Source organism: Gorilla gorilla, chromosome 13 (genome assembly GCF_029281585.2).
Source record: "Gorilla gorilla gorilla isolate KB3781 chromosome 13, NHGRI_mGorGor1-v2.1_pri, whole genome shotgun sequence".
NCBI classification, from domain to species: Eukaryota; Metazoa; Chordata; class Mammalia; order Primates; family Hominidae; genus Gorilla; species Gorilla gorilla.
In genome coordinates, this window is record NC_073237.2 from 106,506,673 (window position 1) to 106,525,958 (window position 19,286).

Genomic DNA, 19,286 nt, shown 5'->3' on the forward strand with positions numbered 1-19,286 from the left:
TTTGTTTTTTGTTTTTGTTTTTAATGAAGTTAAACACACATTTACCATATGACCTAGTAATTCCACTTCTAGGCATTTACCCTCCAAAAATTAAAACACATGTATATAAGGACTTGCATATGAATGTTGGGAGCAGCTTTATTCATGATAGCTCTAAACTAAAAACAACCCAAATGTTCACCAACAGGTGAAATAATAATAAATGTGATATGTCCGTACAATAGAATACTTCTCAGCAACAAAAAGGAACAAAATGCTTATATACACAAAAACATGAGTAAATATAAAAAGCACCACTGAGTGGAAGAAGCCAGACACTAAAGATTGTATTAACTCATTCCTATGAAGTTCTAGAATAGGTAAGTCTATAGTGACAGAAAGTAAATCAATGGTTTCTTGGTGTTGGGGTGGGAGGATTGCAGAAAGGCACGGGAAACTTTTTGGTGATTACATAGGTCTGTACATTTTCTACACCTCATGGAAAAATGCACTAAAAAGAGGTACATTTTATTATGGATATAAATAATATTCTCAATAAAGTTTATTTAAACTGTAAAATATGTGGTCTTTGAATAATCCTGTTTAGGCACAAAAACCATCTGTAAAGACATTAAAATACATAAAGACATAAAAATATGTAAGGGAACAAAGATAAGTTGAAACATTTCAGCAGAGCTCTAACTTGGGCCACAAAAATTCTAAGCATGGCTAAGTGAAAGTGCATGCAAAAGTTGATAAGCCTTTTATAGCAATGGTAGCCTTCAAATAAGATACAGATATTAAGCATAGACAAGTTAATTGGGTGATCTACCAAACTTACCTTAAATGCTGAGACGTGGAGAACCACTGAGGGAAGCATACAAGTAAAAAGAACTTGGTGTCCTCTTTACAAAGGAAATGGAGCCATCCACATTAATGCTTCAAGAGCTGCACATGACTAAGAAAGGTAGGGTAAGAATCCTCTTTATATGGTAAGATCAGGTAAAATACAGGGATGTCTGCTCTCATTACTTCCACTCAATGTTGTGCTACCAGTTCTCAACAGAGCAACTGGGCAAGAAAAATAAAGGGATCCTAGTGGGGCGCATTGGCTCCTGCCTGTAATCCTAGCACTTTGGGAGGCCGAGGTGGGTAGATCACTTGAAGCCAGGAGTTTGAGACTAGCCTGGCCAACATGGTGTAACCCCGTCTCTACTAGAAATACAAAAATTAGCCACGCTTGGTGGCTCGTGACTGTAGTCTCAGCTACTTGGGAGGCTAAGGCACAAGAGTCGCTTGAACCAGGGAGGCGGGAGGTGGAGGTTGTAGTGAGCCAAGATTGCTTTACTGCACTCCAGCCTGGGCGTGTCTAAAAACAAAAAAATAAAATCCGATTAAAAAAAGAAATAAAAGGAATCCAGATTGGAAAAGTCGAAGCAAAACTGTCTCCGGTTGCAGATGACATGAGTGAAAGAAGCCAGACACTAAGGATTAAATGAATTCATTCATATGAAGTTCTAGAACAGGCAAGTCTATAGTGACAGAAAGTAAAATCAATCGTTTCTTGGTGTATATAGAAGATCTTAAGGAACTTGAAAACTATTATAACTAATAAACAAGTTCAGCAAGGATGCAGGATATAAACTAAATATATAAAATTAAAAAAGAATGGTTTTGGTATAAATTTAATAAAGGAAGTACAAGGCTTATACAGCAAAAACTATAAAACGTTGTTGAAAGAAATAAAGAGTTCCTGGGCACGGTGGCTCATCCCTGTAATCCTAGCTTTTTGGGAGGCTGAGGAGAGTGGATTGCTTGAACTCAGGAGTTTGAGACCAGCCTGAGCAACATGGTGAAACTCCGTCTCTACAAAAGCATACAAAAATTAGCCAAGGCCAGGCGCGGTGGCTCATGCCTATAATCCTAGCACTTTGGGAGGCCAAGGTGGGTGGATTGCCTGAGCTCAGGAGCTCGAGACCAGCCTGGGCAACATGGTGAAACCCCGTCTCTACTAAAATACAAAAAATTAGCCGGCGTGGTGGCGTGTGCCTGTAGTCCCAGCTACTCAGGAGGCTGAGGTAGGAGAATTGCTTGAACCTGGGAGGTGGAGGTTGCAGTGAGCCGAGATCGCACCACTGCACTCCAGCCTGGGTGACAGAGTGAGACTCCGAGACTCCGTCTCAAAAAAAAAAAAAAAAAAAAAAAAATGCTGAGCATGGTGGTGGGTGCCTGAAGTCCCAGCTACTTGGGAGGCGGAGGTTGCACTGAGCCAAGATTGCACCACTGCACTCCAGCCTGAGACCCTGTGAGAGTAAGACCTTGACTCAAAAAAAAAAAAAAAAAAAAAAAGAAAGAAAAAGAAATTAAAGAGTTAAATAAATGGAAATACATCTCATGTTTATGGACTGGAAGACAATATTGTTAAGATGGCAGTACGCTCCAAATTGACCTACAAATTCAACATAATTCTTATCAAAAATCTCAGGTGCTTTTTTTTTTTTTTTTTGCTGAAGTTGACAAGCTGATTGTAAAATTTATATGGAAACGTAAGGGGCACAGAATAGCCAAAAACAATCTTGAAGAAGAACAAAGTTGAATAACTTACACTTCTTGATTTCAACACTTACTACAAAGCTACAGTAATCAAAACAGTATGGTATTAATGCACAACTATTATGTATCCATAAAAATAAAAACCAACCAAACAAAAAACGGCAGTATGGTACTAGCATAAGACAGACATCATAGAATTGAGAGTCCAGAAATAAACCCATAAATCTATAGTCAATTGACCTTAACAAAGGTACAAGATCATTCAGTGGGGAAAGCAGAGTCTTTTCAACAGATGATGCTAGGACAGCTGTACATAGACATGCAAGAGAATGAAATTGGGTCCTGTCTCACACCAGTAACAGAAATTAACTCAAAATGGATCACATACATAAAATTAAAACTCTTTAAAAGGAAATACAGGTGTAAATTTTTATGACCTTGGATTAGGCAATGATTTCTTAGATATGACACCAAAAGAACAACTATATAAAAAATAGATAAAATTAGACTTATTCAAAATTTTAAAAAAATTGTGTTTCAAAAGACACCATCAAGAAAATAAAAAGATTGATTCTACTGTAGAAAAGTAAAAAAAAGGGCTGGGCAAGGTGGCTCACGCCTGTAATCCCAGCACTTTGGGAGGCTGAGGCAGGCAGATCACGAGGTCATGAGTTCAAGACCAGCCTGGCCAACATAGTGAAACCCGTCTCTACTAAAAATACCAAAATTAGCTGGGTATGGTGGTGTGCACCTGTAGTCCCAGCTACTCGGGAGCCTGAGGCACGAGAATCGCTTGAACCCGGTAGGTGGCCGTTGTGGTGAACCAAGATTGTACCACTGCACTCCAGCCTGGGCAACAGAGTGAGACTCGGTCTCAAAAAAAAAAAAAAGAAGAAGAAAGTGAAAAAACCCACAGTGTGGGAGAACATATTTATAAGTCATATCCGATAAGGGACTTGCATCTAGAATACATAGAGAACTCTTAGGATTTAACAATAAAAAGATAACCCATCTTAAAAATAGGCAAAGGATTTGAATAGGCATTTATCCGAAGAAGATATACAAATGGACAATAAGCACATGAAAATAAGGTCAACATTATGAAAGTGCAAATAAAAACTACAATGAGATCCTGTACATGTACCCTGGAACTTAAAAGTTGAAGGAAAGAAAAAAAAAATACAATGAGATATTTTGCACCCACTAAGATGGCTATAATAAAAAATACAGACAATAACAAGTATTGGTAAGGATCTGGAGAAATTAGAGCTCTCATATATCGCTAGTGGGACTGAAGAATGGTGCAGCTCTGTGGAAGAGTTTGATAGTTCCTCGATAAGTTAAACACAGTTACCATATGATCTAACAATTCTGTTCTGTATATATCCAACAAAGTTAAACACACGTATACACAAACACTTGCATGTGAGTGTTCATAGGAGCATTATTCTTAACAGCCTTGATAGAAACAACCCAAATGTTTATTAACTAATGAATGGATAACAAAAGGTCATATATTCATATGATGGAATATTATTCAGCCATAAAGTGGAACAAAGTTCCATCATGTGTTGTGGCACATGATGAACCACACAGAAAAGGCCACATTTGTATGAAATGTCCAGAACAGGCAAATCCAGAGAGTCAGTAAATACATTAGTGGTCCAGAAACCAGGGGACGTGAGAATGGGTAGTGACTAGTAATGGTATGGTAGCAGATTCTTTTTGAGGCCTTGAAAATATTCTAGAATTGGGCCAGGTGTGCCTGTAATCCCAGCACTTTGGGAGCGCTCACGTCTGTAATCCCAGCACTTTGGGAGGCTGAGGCGGGCAGATCATGAGGTCAGGAGTTTGAGACCAGCTCAAACTGGTGAAACCCTATCTTTACTAAAAATACAAAAATACAAAAATTAGCCAGGCTAAAAATACAAAAATTATTAAAATACAAAAACACTAAAAATACAAAAATTAGCTGGGCGGGGTGGCGTGCGCCTGTAATCCCAGTTACTCGGGAGGCTGGGCAGGAGAATTGCTTGAATCTGGGAGGCAGAGGTTGCAGTGAGCTGAGATGGCGCCACTGCACTCCAGCCTGGGTGACAGGGCGAGACTCAGTCTCAAAAAAAAAAAAAAAAAAATCCTAGAATTGGATAATGGTGATAGTTGCATAACTTTGGGAATATGCTAAAAACTACTGAACTGTTAAAAATAAGGATAAGGATATCTATTCTGTCTTTACCAAATAATCTAATGTAAATAAATATGCTTTGCAAATTGTAATAAAAAAAAGAGAGACAGAGAAGAGAGAAGAAAAAGGAAAAAGAAAGAGAAACCTTTCCCATAGAAGCCAGGTGAGACCAGTTCCTTGTAATCATACTTTGGAAACCTTATCACTCCTACAGGAGTGAATACCAGAAGAATATCTTTGCCCAGTACCATTAACAACTGGTCTAAAGCCAGGAGACAGCCTGGCTGTGGTGGGAGGACAACTTGCTTATCTATGTCTACTGACCAGTAGTGTATATTTCTAATCTGCTCCTTACCCATATGGGTGTTGGTGTTCTGAATCTTTCTGTAGCACTCTATGAACAATGCAATCATGCACGATTATTTTTATGAACAGATAAACTTTTTTTTTTTTTTTTTTTTTTGAGACAGAGCCTCGCTCTTTCGCCCAGGCAGGACTCCAGTGGCACTATCTCGGCTCACTGCAAGCTCCGCCTCCCAGGTTCACGCCATTCTCCTGCCTCAGCCTCCCTAGTAGCTGGGACTACAGGCGCCCGCCACCGCACCCAGCTAATTTTTTGTATTTTTAGTAGAGACGGGGTTTCACCATGTTAGCCAGGATGGTCTCGATTTCCTGACCTTGTGATCTGCCCGCCTCAGCCTCCCAAAGTGCTGGGATTACAGGCGTGAGCCACTGCACCCGGCCATGAACAGATAAACTTTAAGGAAAAGAGACTGATCCCAAAAAAGACTTTTTACATGATTGGATCTGTTAGACATAAACAAATGTAAAAGTGCCATTAAAATGCATGGTTGTCAAGGATGTCTAACCTTAGAACCATTCAAAAATCACTTGACTGCAAAAAAGTCATTAAATGCTCCAAGTACATTCACACATTTTCTTTTTAAAAATTTATTATTATTATTATTTGAGACAGGGTTTTGCTGTGCCGCTTAGGCTGGAGTGCAGTGGTGCAGTCTCGGCTCACTGCAATCTCTGCCTCCCGGGCTCAAGCAATCCTCTTACCTTAGCCTCTGGAGTAGCTGGGACCACAGGCACACATCACCACGCCCGGATAATTTTTGTATTTTTTGTAGAGATGGGATTTCAGTATTTGCCTGGACTGGTCTCAAACTCCTGGGCTTAAGTGATCCTCCTGCCTTGGCCTCTTAAAGTGCTGGGAATATAGGTGTGTGCCACCAAAACTGTGCCTGGCTGACTCAAAATTGTTCTTGATGTTGGCAACTTTGAGGGTACAGTCAAGGTGGCATATGCCAAGATGTAACGTTATCACTGGATTTTCATGTTGTATTGGCCTTGAGCTTTTATCATTGTAAATTGGCGTGTTTATAAAGCATATGTTCTATCATAACCCTCCTCCTGAGGAAACAGGGTCAGTGCTTGAATAAGAACCTTTATCAGCAAAGGGAAATAGAAGAGACAACATGATTAAAAAATGTAAGTAACTTTTGCCAGGTATGAGGTCCTCTTTGCTTTGCTAATAAATGATGCCTTTACTCCAATAAAGTGCTTGGAAAGCCTAATTCATAAAAAGATGCTATAAATTTATTGAGCTAACAAAAGTGTTTCTGAGAGTTCACAATTGGTGGTTTGCAAAAACACTCTCCAGACCAAAAAATTAGGAAATATTTAATAGGAAATGTAAAGCTTTAATGGCAAAAAGGAAGAACTTTTGATCAATTGAAAGCATTCTGGCTAAAATGACTGTACGAAATCTGATATTATTTGAATTGTGTTTAAACCACCAATTTTGTTCTCCATCATGGCTTAACTTCTATAGTGATCAAACTTGATTGTAGTCAAATAGATAAGAAGCATAAATGCCCTAAAGATAAGGTATTTAGAATAAGGAGAGGCCCGGTTCAGTGGCTCACATCTATAAGTAATCCTAGCACTTTGGGAGGCTGAGGTGGGAGGATCATTTGAGCCTAGGAGGGGGAGGTTGCAGTGAGCTGCAACTGGGCCACTGCACTCCAACCTGGGCAACAGAGCAAGATGCTGTATAAACTAACAAACAAATAAATAAAGTAAGGAGAAAGGGAAAAAATCACTTTGGCAATTTTCAATTTTGATTTAGTTCTGGTTTGCTCGTCTTTTGATTTTTGGAAAAAAAAGTTCAAATGTAAGAGCTTTTATATTGATTCATTGTAAACTTCCAAGTCTGGTAACTTTTAAATAATAACACCAGAAAATTGGCCGGGCACAGTGGCTTACGCCTGTAATCCCCACACTTTGGGAGGCTGAGGTGGGTGGATTGCCTGAGGTCAGGAGTTCGAGACCAGCCTGGCCAACATGGTGAAACCCCATCTCTACTAAAAATACAAAAATTAGCCGGGTGTGGTGGCGGGCTCCTGTAATCCCTGTAATCTCAGAAGGCTGAGACAGGAGAATCGCTTAAACCCGGGAGGTGGAGGTTGCAGTGAGCTGAGATCATGCCGTTGCACTCCAGCCTGGACAACAAGAGCGAAACTCCTTCTCAAAAATAAATAAATAAATAAAACCAGAAAATTAAATTTTTAAAGAATCTAGTTTTGTATTTGGAGTAGTTCCTGGTGGCTCACGGCTGGGCACTTGGGTCCCCTCCACATGGCCTTTCATCCTCCAGTAGGTTAGACTGAGCTTCTTTTCAGGGCAGTGTTTGAAGAGGGTGAGAATGGAAGCTACAAGCTTTCTTGGGGTCTAGATTTGTAAGTCCTACAATATTACTTCTGCTGTACCTACTGGTCAGAAAAAGTCACAAGGCCTATCCAGTTTCAAGGGATGGGGAAATAGACCAGATCTCTTTATTCAAGAAGTATCACAGTTATATTGCAAAGGTGCTGACCTGTAAATATTAGATGAATCACTGGGACCATCTTTGTAAGCAATCTACTCTAGTCCTTATTTTCATGGCTCAGGAGACAGCTCTAGCCATAAAGCCCATGTTCTAAGCATCAGGATGGGGGAAGAGAAAAGGAGGGCATTCCTTCTATCTTTAGGGATATGTCCCAGAGGTTGCACATATTATATCCCTATCATTGATTAAAACTTAAGGGCCAGGCACAGTGGCTCATGCCTGTAATCCCAACACTTTGGGAGGCCAAGGCGGGCGGATCATGAGGTCAGGAGTTCAAGACCAGCCTGGCCAATACAGTGAAACCCCCTCTCTACTAAAAATACAAAAATTACCCGGGTGTGGTGGCATGCACCTGTAGTCCCAGCTACTCGGGAGGCTGAGGTCGAAGAGTCGCTTGAACCCGGGAGACGGAGTTTGCAGTGAGCCGAGACCACACCATTGCACTCCAGCCTGGGCGACAGAGTGAGACTCCGTCTCAAACAAACAAACACTTAATTACATGGCCCCATCAAGCTACAAGAGGCTGGGAAATATAATCTTTGTTCTAGATAGCCAAGTGCCCAGGTAAAAAGCATGAGTTCTGTGTACTGTAGAAAAAGAAGACTGGATTTTGGTGGGGCAAAAACCAATAGTATCTGCCAGACATAACACAGGAATATATTGTACTAATTCAACTCCAAAAAATATTTTCACCTAATCCACATTTCTTAAGTTCAAATTCCACTACTACTGCCCTGAGTCAGACTGGAACTGCCTTTGCAAAAATTATGACATTGAGAGAAATCTAACATAACTGACTTAATCTTGCTTCTAACCTCAGAAGATAACTGCCCTTGCTCATTCCCGGGCGTAGGCCAAGCTAACTATGGGAGGAATTTAGTTTATAGTTTAACCTTAAAGCAAGGATGATAATAGCTGCTTCCCAAAACTATTCCCCTCCTTGTTTGGGGACCAAAACCACCTTTGTAAAACTAATAGAGTCCACAAAATTAGAATTTTGGGAGGGGCCTGAATTCTGTAACACCTATGCATAGTTAAATGATAACTAGTCATGGTTTCCTAATGTGCTTACTGCTCAGGAGTCATGTAGCTGGTGTTCAAAAGATTTAAAACTTCCCTACTTGCCCCTATAGATAACGTCACTCTTGTAAAACCCAAGACTGGTGTTGGAGATATTTTTCAGACTTTGCATTCTGATGGAACAAATGATACCACCTGTCTGGTCACCCCCACCTAGGAATGAACTCAGTGCCTATGATTTCATTCCTGCCCCAGCCAAACAACATTTCCCATTTCCTAACCCTCTGCCCACCAATCTATCCTTAAAAACCCTAGCCTCTGAGCTCTCAGGAAGGCGGATTTGGGAAACCTCTCCTGTCCTGCTCAGCTGCCTTGCGATAATTAAATTCTTTCTCTGCTATCTCAGTGTATTGGCTTTATCTGTGCAGTGGGCAAGAAGAACCTATTGGGCTTTACCAACATTACCTCATCTCTTACCTGGACCACAGCCATACTCTCGTAACTCATCTCCCTTCTACTATGTTTGATCCCCTATAAGCCTTTCTTTACACAACTATATGAAAATCTTCATATGTCACTCCTCTACTTGAAACCTTTCAATGTTTTTTTCATTGGCTCTGAATGAAACTAATACTTACCATGGCCACAAGACCATGTATGATCTGGTCTCCATCTATCCCATGAACTCATCTCATTCTGCTTTCCACCTGCACTCACTGTATCTCCAGGCACACCAGGCTTCCCTCAGGTCATCTCTCCAAGCACTTTCCACCTTTGGGGGCTTTATAAGAGGTAAGTGATCACACCCCAGCCTCCTTTCATGAGTTTGGAATCAACTAGGAAGAAAACACAAGGGTCAGACTGACAGAGATAAAAATATCAGCTTTATTCTTAAAAGCACTGGGTTGGAGAACAAGTTTAGATGTGCAGCTATAATCAGACCTTCTTGGGAGCCAACATTTTCTTGTAGAAATACAAGGACTGAGGCATAGAGTTTCATCTCTATTTACTTCAGGCCTTTTTCTGTTTGTTTGTTTGTTTTTTGATTTCACAAACTACTACTTTGTGTAATAGTAAAAAGGGTTGTTTTATGGTACCAGGCACGTTGTTAACACAATTATTTTTTTTAATTCTTTTTAAGACAGAGTCTCGCTCTGTCGCCCAAGCTGGAGTGCAGTGGCATGATCACAGCTCACTGCAACCTCCACTTCCCAGGTTCAAGTGATCCTCCCACCTCAGCCTCCCAAGTAGCTGGGATTATAGGCGTGCACCACCACGCCTAGCTAATTTTTGTATTTTTGGTAGAGATGGGGTTTTGCCATGCTGGCCAGGCTGGTCTTGAACTCCTGACCTCAAGTGATCCACCTGCCTCAGCCTCCCAAAGTGCTGGGATTACAGGCATGAGCCACCGTGCCTCGCCTTGTTAACACAATTCTTAAACAATTGTGAAGACACCGAGATTTTTCTCTCCTTCAATATCATCTTTGCAAATTATAGGATATTTATCACTTTTGTAATTTACAAAAAAACGTAGTGTTATTCACATTTAGTCATTTTTTCAAGACATACATTTTGAAATTGTCAGCTTCTCTGGAGAAATATGATTAACCAAAACATAATCTAGCACTGCCCCTCCCTCCCAAGAAAAATAAACAAACCAGCAGGTCAATTTAATCCTACATTGAGGGTGTAGTTTTGTGAAATAACACTTGTTGAACATTAGTATCTAAATTATTCATAGAACTCAGACAGATATATTTAGCTTTTAACCATTCCTCCTTCAAAACAAACCATGAGCTCTTAGTGGAAAACATGATTTGACCACAAAAAACTTAAATATGAAGCAAAAAATGAACTTCAAGGTGAATGAATTCAAAGGTAATTTGTCTTGTAAACACTCTGATTTTGGAACAAATCATGCCCTTTAGGAAAAACAAAAACAATGGAGGTACTCCTTTTGGTAAAGCTTCCCAGGCTGCTTGGGAAGCAAATACAAGAATACTACCTTAGAACAGAATCCTGTTGTACGAAGTGCTCTTCCCTACCTGCTCCTTGCACATTGCTATCCCCACTATGACCATGCGGGTCTCTAGGGCAAGTAGGAGTATTTCCTTTCGCAGGGAAGGAGACAGAGACACTCATGTGAAGTGATTGCCTGAAATTATATGCTCCCTTAGCAGGAGATCCTAAATAAGACAGCCTAATCGTCATCCAGAAGTCTAAGGCCTTGGCCCTGAGCCTGGCTGTGACCATTCATTCTGGACAGCCTCATCCTTAAACGTGGGGGAAAGCCAATGGTATCAGTTAGAACTCTCTTTTCCAAGACCAGAAACCAAACTGACCTAGAAAAGGGGATTTCAAAAAGGGGATTGCTGTCTGGCTTCAGTGATGGCTTGATGAAGTAGGTCATGTTACCAAGACCTAGTCTTTCTTTTGTCTTTTTGTTCTACATTCTCTGATTTGTCCTGTTTGCAGCCAAGCTTCTTCATTGTGGTAGCACTTTGGTTGCTGTATTTGCAAACCTAACTTTCTATCACTTCAAATCCAGTGAAAAAAAGAGCAAAATTTTTTTTTGGTTTTTTTCCCAGAAGTCCCAGCCCAAGTTTTATTTGTGTCCCATTGACTCTAATCGAGTGGATCAGTCACTATGTTACTGGTGACATATGTCACTGTGGCCACATGTTGTACCAGACCTTGGTCACTTGCTCCTCCACTTTGACTAGGCTGGAGGCAGTTCTGCAGATTCAAAGATTCTGTAGCATCCTGCATAAAGAGGCTTCAGAGAAACCTGCAAAGGCAGGCTTTGGTTTTACTGTTCCTTTAAACTTTCCCATAGTTTGGGAGCAATATTTTGTGTAAGGAAATCAAGCTGTGTGAGAAAAGAAGGATGGATGCTGGGTGGAAAAACAACCCTCCACCTATATATACTTTAGCAGCCTGTTCATATTTGAAGTTCCCAATTGGGAGAATCTTTGCCTCAGATTTGGTTTCTAGAGCCATGTCAGCAGCTCCAGCTGTGAGGCGATGAAGCTGGAAGAGTCTAGAGAGGCTGTTTCCACCTTAGAAGCACCACTCAATCTCAGCAAACAACCTTTATTTTCACTTAATAAGCCACTAGCTCAAGAGACCTACCACTCCCTGGCATGCGTGCTAGGTGGCTAATTTCATGATCAAGGACCAACATGCTTCCTTCATGATCTAGAGAAGACAGAAGGATGGTATTTCCAGTCTGCCAGCCATTAGTTAATTAAATTGCTTAATCACACCATTCCATGACAACTGGTAAATTAGCATCATCCCTCGATCCAAAGGGAATTAAAAACCACGAAGATACATTATTCTGGGACAGTAAGACAGTTAATAGGAAGGCAATATGATTTAGGAGCCAAAAATATAAACAATGCTTTTCACACTACAGGTTTTCAATGTATTCATAGTCTTAAACTTAATAATAATGAGATTATTATTTATTGGAAGAATTTAGTTGTATTAGTTGAGAGAGCTAAAGGAAAAGGAACAGTCCTAGTAAGGGAAAGGTTTCGTCTATTCCAGAATTTTACAATCCTTGATTTTTAAGTCATCTAGTGTTCCAGAATTGTTTTCATTTTACATTTAGCTTAGTTGAAGCAGGAAGCATTGCATGAATTTCCTTCAACCACTGACAAAGCAGAAACTTGCAAACAACCCGGTTCTCCTGAGGCCCAGACTTTAGAAGGCTCCACCATGCTACTTATGCTTTAAAACAAAAATTTCCCCCACTTTGTGTTTTATACAGATCTCAGTGCTAGAAGACAGGTTCACATTTTTGTAGAGGATGTTGAGGTTCGTATGACCAGGGTTTATAGTTGCAGACAACTGAAGCTTACGTTGTATGATTTATTCTCACAGAATTTCTGGTAATGATGCAGAAGTAGGCTTGGAAACCAAGCAGAAGACAGGACAGGAAGGTATTTAGCAGCCTGGAAGATGCCTGATAAACCCAGTCTGATGAGGGCTCTCCTGCCTTCACCACTCAACACTCTGCTGCTACCAGAAACTGGATGCCATTGGATAAGGGTTGTCAGACAAAATACAAGGTACCTAGTTATATTGGAATTTTAAATAAATGATATGTTTCTGAACATAAATATGTTCCACACAATATATCAGGCATACTCATACTAAAAAAATTATACTAAAAATATTTGTTCTTAGGCTGGACATGGTGGCTCACGCCTGTAATCCTAGTACTTTGGGAGGCCCAGGTGGGTGGATTTCTTGGCACTTTGGGAGGCCGAGGTGGGTGAATTGCTTGAGCTTGGGAGTTTGACGACAGCCTGGCCAACATGGTGAAACCCTGTCTCTATAGCTGGGCATGGTGGTGGGTCCCTATAATCTCAGCTACTTGGGAGGCTGAGGCAGGAGAATCGCTTGAACCTGGGAGGTGGAGATTGCAGTGAGCTGGTATGGTACTACTGCATTCCACCCTGGGGGACAGAGTGAGACTCCATCTCAAAAAAAAAAAAAAAAAGAAAAAAAGAAAAAGTTGTTTATCTGAAATTCAGATTTAACTGGACCTCTTGTATTTTCATGTTAAATCTGGCAACCCCGTACTGGATGTCCCATTGCTACTGCCACGGCTGTCCCTGTAAACTAGCCACCACCTGCCACTCAAATGGATTTTCCAGGTGGTTCCTGGCTCTTTGCATCCTGGGTTCTGAAAAGAACCTGAGTCAGGTATGTGTGATCGGTGTAGCCTCTGCTACAAGCCCCTGATTCGAGGGAGCAGAAAGCTCATGGTGTCTTCAGCATTGTTGGTGGGAAGTGGCCCCTGTCTTCTACTGAATCTTAAATTTCTCAAACATGGGGGTGGGCAGCAGTGAGGTCCAGATATTGGAGCGCTGGTGGGGAAGACAAATGCCTATCCTATTTTCTCTTTAACATATATCCCTCCTCTTTTTTACTGTCTAGTGGCCTGTGAGTGGGGGCCAGGCATGATTAGTGTGTGTGTGTGTGTGTGTGTGTGTGTGTGTGTGTTTGCCAGTGACTGGTTCAAGAACCCACATCTAAGCCAGTTAGCAAGGCCGGGAGCAGTGGCTCATGCCTGTAATCCCAGCACTTTGGGAGGCCAAGAACGGCAGATCGCCTGAAGTCAGGAGTTCGAGACCAGCCTGGGCAACATGGTGAAACCCCGTCTCTACTAAACATACAAAAATTAGCCAGGTGTGGTGGTGGTAATAAACGCCTGTAGTCCCAGCTACTCGGGAGGGTGAGGCAGGAGAATCGCTTGAACCTGGGAGGCAGAGGTTGCAATGAGCCCGGATTGCGCCACTGCACTCCAGCCTAGGCAACAGAGTGAGACTGTCTCAAAAGTAAAAGAAAAGGAAAAGAAAAAATAAAATAAAATTTCATCAAGCCAGTTAGCAGATGACACTGCCGTGGCCACTGGGTTATTTTAAGACTGAGCACATGACCCAATCTGGGCCAATGAGATGAGAGGAAGGTTTGCTGGAGGATTCCAGGCAAAGTTACCTTATTCCTGATACCCGAATAAAGAAACGATCTTGACCAGGCGTGGTGGCTCACGCCTGTAATTTCAAAACTTTGGGAAGCCAAGGCGGGCAGATGGCTTGAGCCCAGGACTTAAGAGACCAGCCTGGGCAACAAGGTGAGACCCCCATCTCTATTTATAATAGTAATAAGAAAAGAAATGATCTTATCTTCATCCAGATATTTTTGTGTGTAGTGGCGAGGTCTAGAAATTTTGTAGCCATCCTGCTTCCAGCCAGAGATGAACACAGAGAGAAAACAAGGGCAGAAAGCATCCTGGTAGTTGCTCAGGTGTGGAGCTGGGACTACTGGATTAAGTTCCCTGAAGCCTGTTCTCCATCTGGATATCCAGTTATGTGCACAGGTTCATTTTTATTTGGCTTAAGCAACTTCAAGTTGTGTGTTCTGGTACTTACAGCCAAAACCAACCCAACTAAAAAGAAGATTCATGAATATGTGAAGTGCTTTTGTAACCTTACCATTTGCTGAATTCTGAAAGTTTAGCATAATGCTGTTTTGGTTGAACTAGAAATTATTGATATTATGAAACTGTATTTCAAAGATTAGTATTTAAATTAATGCAACACAAACAACTGGAGATCTGCTTCATTAGGCCAGAGAAAGCAATTTATGATGATTGCCAGATTCTTGCTCTTTTTGCATGAATGCTTGGAGGATGAGGAGCATGAGACAGCCTCTCAGGGAGTACCCTCTGAGGAGAGAAACATATTTAAATTTCTGGAAAGGCCTACAGTGCAAACATAAACAGGATTTTAGAGAACACTTCCCTCCCTCCGTTTTTCTTCATATGGTGGACAGCTGCTACTTTGGCCTGCCTAGCAACTTTCCCCACTTCTTTGAGAATAGCATTCTGCTTTTCCTTTGTATAACTCTCTCCTTCATGCCCTGCAATCCTGTTGGGACCAGCCACCCAGGTCCCACATCTGCTCTCAACCATTAGCCCCGAAGGTGGGCGTGTGATTTCTCACAGATTTTAGATCTCCAAGGGAGTGATGCAAGAGGGAAAATCTTCTTGGGATTATTCCCAAACGAACTCGCCATGGATCCCTGTTCTTGAAATCCCCAGAAATGGAAATACCTGATTCCTGTTCTTTCTGTGTAGCTTGATTCTAGCCAGCCCCTCTAATGGCTTTGCTTAAGGTAGCCAGTGTGAGTTTCTGTCGTATGCCACCAAAGACCTTAGACCATAGTCCACCAGAACAGTCTGTGAAAACAAATCAAGCCTTCATGTAGGAGCTACATTTATGTTTTCACTAGACGTGCAAATACAAGTCTGATATAAACCTGTTTATAGTAACTTCTATCACATGCCTAAACTATCATATAATCAATTGTTAAGAAAAGCTTTTTGGGAACCGAAGTGTATTTTATTTATTTATTCATTTACCAGTTATGTGACACTTAGTGTGTTGAAGGCATTGCTTATTTGTTTAATCCTCATTACAATCTAGTAATGTAAGTACTATACTTATTCCTATTTTACAGATTCTGAAGCTAAAGCACACAAAAGGTTAAATAATGTGCTGAATGTCACACAGCTAGTAAATTATGGAGCTGCGATCCAAGCTGTGAGAGGCTGACTTCAGTCTGTGTTTTTTAATCCATTGTGTAAAACTGCATCATTAGAAGACTGAAACTTAAAATATAAAATCAACTTCTAATAAATAGGATTAGATATATGGAAAAGCAGCTTAACAATAAAATATCTTCCAGGCCAGAAGCCAGAAAGAGAAACAGGGGTGTCTGAAGCCCTTGGATTGCAGCTTTCAATTTCTGAGCCAAATAAAACTGCTTAGGATTTCCAGGTGGGTGGTGGGGGTGGGGGGGCGGGAATCCTCATCTAATGAATGAGCAAGCATGAACTAAGTCCAAACACCTGCTACTTTTTTTTTTTGTTCACTGTTGCCAGGTGATCCATGATGAGCCTTGGATCAATAAGTAATTATAATTGACATAGTATATAATTAATTATGTAATTTCAACTTACTAAGTTTATTTCCACTAAGATCGTCCCATAAAACTGGGATATTTTAAAGGCTTCCATGGAAAAGGAGAGACTAAAGATCAAAGCCTTTTTTACATTTGACTCAGCTATGAATCATATCCTCTACAGTGTGAATTATCTCAGCCCACCATTATTAACTCTAGCAAATATAATGAAATTATTCCATCATTCATTCAACTTTATGCAGTTGGTGCCAAGTGCCAGCCATACTTCTGGGCACTGAGGATATGACAGTGAATAAGCAGGTGAAAATTCCTTCCTTGATGGCACCGATATTCTAGTGGGCAGTTGTAATCCCACCACTGCACAACTGAACAAGCCCGAATGTCTCCAGGCTCCAAATTGTTTCCATTACTACACAGAATGAAAGAATAGATTCATCTAGCCAGGAGTGGTGGCTCATGCTTGTAATCTCAGCACTTTGGGAGGCCGAGGTGGGTGGATCACCTGAGGTCAGGAGTTCGAGACCAGCCTGGCCAACATGGTGAAACCTCTTCTCCACTAAAAACACAAGAATTAGCTGGTTGCGGTGGCACATACCTGTAGTCCCAGCTACTCAGGAGGCTGAGGCAGGAGAATTGCTTGAACCCCGGAGGCAGAGGTTGCAGTGAGTTGAGATGGCACCACTGCACTCCAGCCTGGGTGACAGAGAGAGACTTTGTCTGAAAAAAGAAAAGAAAAAAAAAAAGAGAATAGATTTCTCCGATAGCTGTGCTGAGTGTTTAGGGGAGACATCAGTTGGCTTGGTCCTTCTAGAGGTGCCAAGAGAGAGGACACTTGGTGGAAGACTGCCTGACAGAGGCAGTAATATCTGCTTGGAGATAATGATGATTTGTTATTGTATGTTTAAGGTTTCACAGGAACAGATTGTGCCCAAAGGAACTCTCCATGGATCCCAAATTTTGAATATATAAAATTTATATACTTTAATGTACTTAATTCTCACAACAACCTAAGATCTACTGTAATTCATAAATTTACCGACTATTTTCATATCTTAACTTTTCTGAAATTGAGATGCATCTTACAAGCCATGGTCTCTTATTATTACTGTCAGAGTGGAAGTGCCGATGGAGATACTGGGGGTGTTGCACTTGGCCAGAGCTGTTCATATTTTCAGCAGTTCAGGTGAATTATGAACATTGCTGATACGGCACGTGTTGGGTTACTTGTTGTTTATATGTTCCTGGTTCTTGTCTGAAACCTTCTGTTGACACCTGCTGTTCAGGTCATCTTGCAGAATGGGTGCCAACGGCATGGAAGAAAGTCTCCAAGATGGAGCTGGGAGTTAGATGAGGCATGCACAGTGAAGCATTTCTCTAGGAAATGCGGCTTCACCAGTCCTATTGCTGGAACAGATGGTAGTTTTGTAGGAAAAAGTCTGAGTAAGCATTGGATTCTAATATAACAGGATTGTTTTTCATTGTAGTACATGGTGTGTATTGTAATCAAAGGCATCCTAGATTCAATGAAATACAGAACTATTACCTCATATTACAGAGGAGGAAGCTGAGCCACAATAATGTGAATTAACTTGCCCCAAACTTCACAGCTTGAGATGGCAGAGCCAGGACCTAATCCAGAATTGCATGGTTTCAGAGTTCACATACTCAGTTAACTATTGTACTATGCTGCCTGTCAGTATAAATGCAGCTGGCTGAGGGAGGTTACCACAGCCTGATTTACTTACTTAGTGAATCAGTATTCATTGCGTGCCCACCATGTGCCCGATATTGGCATATATTTGGGGACAGGTACAGTGGTGAGAAAGAAATTAAAGCCTTGTGGAGTACATAGCTTAATAAAAAGGAATAGGTCTTAATCAAATAACAACAGGAGAGCCAGGCACGGTGACTCACACCTGTAATCCTAGCACTTTGGAATGCTGAGGTGGGCGGATTGCCTGAGCTCAGACATTCCAGACCACCATGGGCAACATGGTGAAACCCCATCTGTACTAAAATACAAAAAAATTAGCTGGGTGTGGTGGTGCGCGCCTGTAATCCCAGCTACTCGGGAGGCTGAGGCACGAGAATAGCTTGAAGCCGGGAGGTGGAGGTTGCAGTGAGCCAAGATCACAACACTGCACTCAAGCCTGGGTGACAGAATGAGACTCTGTCTCAGAAAAAACAAAACAAAACAAACAAACAAAAAACCCAGGAGTAAATGTCAAGTTGCAAATGTGCAGTAAGTAGCAGGGGAGCTACATCATGCCATTAAAATGTAAAAGCGAGGGGCTCTTTTATAACCTGAGGAATCATGGAAGGCTTCCTGGAGGGAGAGTCCTTTGGGCTAAAGGTAAATAGGCAAACAGGGTACAGGGAGAAGCATAGCATAAGGAGGAAACAGCATGTAAAAAAGACCCTGTGGTAGGAAAGAACTTATTGCCTTTCTTTTATTTATTCAATTTAAAAAAATAGAGACAGGGTCTCACTATGTTGGCCAGGTTGGTCTTGAATTCCTGGCCTCAAGCAATCCTCCCACCTCCCCCTCCCAAAGTGCTAGGATTACAGGCATGAGCCACCATGCCCAACCAAACTTATCACCTTTCCATATTGGAAGGAAGCCAGTGTGGCATGTCTCTGTGTGTGCATGTGCATGTGTGTGTGTGTGTGTGTGTGTGTGTGTAGGTGGGGGTCAGAGGGTTATGAGATGAAGGTAGAGAAGTAGATGGAGATGAGATCACATATGGCCCTGTAGCCATGTTAAGGATTGTAGTCTCCATCCTGAAAGGAATGGGGGCCTTTTGTACCCCAAAATGAGTCATTGACTGTGGATGCCTTTGGAAGCATCATAACCTTTTAGACAAAGCACTCCCGTCAGACAAGGGTCATTCTTGGGAGAAGTTGGGCAGCTGAGAGCCATTAGCAGCCAATAGCCACAGTAAGCAGTGGTTGAGACTTTCTACTTGGTACTGGGGATTTAGGGAACATTTCAGCATCCACTATGAGAATCGTGCTCAGCTTCATGGTTCATAGTGTCCGCGAAGTAAAAACCAGCTACTCTGAAGAAGAAGAATTCCTCTTGCTGAAACCAGGATAAATTTGTTCTGATGTGGTGTGATTTGCAATGTTCTCAGTAATATCCCTAGAGTAGAC

At 41.5% G+C, this 19,286-nt stretch overlaps 1 long non-coding RNA gene across 1 annotated transcript in view; it reads left to right on the plus strand.

The window, feature by feature from the left end:
• LOC129524696 (uncharacterized) overlaps positions 1–19,286 on the plus strand; it is a 64,062-nt gene that overhangs the window by 5,340 nt on the left and 39,436 nt on the right. The window contains exon 3 of the long non-coding RNA XR_008668559.2: positions 12,522–12,709. This is a non-coding gene — a long non-coding RNA (uncharacterized lncRNA). The remainder of the gene's footprint in view (positions 1–12,521; positions 12,710–19,286) is intronic.